General features: G+C 47.5%; 1 protein-coding gene across 1 annotated transcript in view; it reads right to left on the bottom strand.

Annotated features, from left to right (window-relative positions):
* MGAT4D (MGAT4 family, member D) overlaps window positions 1-1,275 on the bottom strand; it is a 41,041-nt gene extending 39,766 nt beyond the window's left edge. The window contains exon 1 of the mRNA XM_010583611.1: window positions 1,253-1,275. The gene's annotated coding sequence lies outside the window, so the exon portion shown is untranslated. The remainder of the gene's footprint in view (window positions 1-1,252) is intronic.
* Window positions 1,276-1,289: the final 14 nt, after the last annotated feature.

Genomic DNA, 1,289 nt, shown 5'->3' with positions numbered 1-1,289 from the left:
AAGACAGGAGCCTTCTACCCACCCCCCCCAAAAAAAAACCCCAAACAAAAAACCAAACCGTCAAAGCCAAACACCCCAGCATGGAAGGCCAGCAGAGAAAGGCCAAAAAGAAAGTGGAATGAAAATGGAATTTCAGTTAACGAGGAGTTACAAGATAACATGGTGATAGGGTTGGTAACTGGGGATGGGACAAACGCTTTCATTCTATCATCTCTTCGATCTTAGTTTCTTAAGACACACCCTGCTTCTACTTCTGTTTCTCCTTCCCCACTCCTAGCAGGATTGCCACTGAGAAAAGAGTCAAGTGTTGTAAGATAAACAACCCTACGGTTGACAAGAAACGATAAAGGCAGGAGGATCAGCACTGTCTCGACTCTATTCAATATTCCATTGTGGGGCCAAGATCTCTACTGCCACTTCTCTTCGTTAGAGAAACAATATAAATAAACTAACAGCTAGTCGGAGTTCTGCGTTCAGCCCAGAAATTACTAATTGGCTTATTCTAATTCTTCTGCATCTATAAACCCAGACCTTTCCTAAAGGTGTATATAGGAAGCACTTAAAGCTCCGCTCTCCCTCACCCCAAAGGAACAGTCACATTAACAAGGCACGTTCGCAGGCCTCTGAGGTCCTACTATCTGGACAGATCTTCTAGTTTATTTTTGGAAAACAGCACCAGCTTAATCTTTCCTGCGTAGGCTCAGAGAATCTTAGACACGGCTTCCTGTAGATCTACGCAACATGTCCCACCTCAGAAGTTATGATGGAATTGTAAAGTTTATAAATGGAAATATAAAAACCCAGGTGTTTTTTCTCTGGACTGAACATTGCGTCCCGGTGCCGCAAACATGCGCACGGAAAAGCGACTGTACGCGAGGCACAAATACAACTGCAGAATGGGTAATGCCGCTTCGTCCTCCCCGAGTAATACCCAAAACAAAAACACTTAAGCAGTGACAGCCACGGCAGTCACCTTAGGCCTTGTTCTTTCCATCCTAACGCAGGACGCTTGCTAGGAACTTTTATTAAAACTGCTTCTTAAATTCGGGTGGTGTTTGGGTTTGGTGGTTGGTTTGGGTTTTTGTTTTGTTTTGTTTTTTTTTTTTAATCGGACAGGTTTGACCCGAGCATCCGATCCCCTCAGCTCTTACGCTAGCTCCTCACCCGGGGCCCGTAAGCCACGACCCCGGGGTGGGACGGGGCGAGACCCGCACCCTCAGCCTGACGCGGGGCCAAGCCCACCGGCCCTTACCGGCCCTCTCCTTCCACAGCCGGGCGGGAGGGCCGGA

This window comes from Haliaeetus leucocephalus, unplaced genomic scaffold, assembly GCF_000737465.1.
Source record: "Haliaeetus leucocephalus isolate CR32 unplaced genomic scaffold, Haliaeetus_leucocephalus-4.0 Scaffold924, whole genome shotgun sequence".
Classification (NCBI taxonomy): Eukaryota; Metazoa; Chordata; class Aves; order Accipitriformes; family Accipitridae; genus Haliaeetus; species Haliaeetus leucocephalus.
Note: the sequence above shows the minus strand (reverse complement) of the source record. Positions and strands in the feature narration are given on the sequence as shown.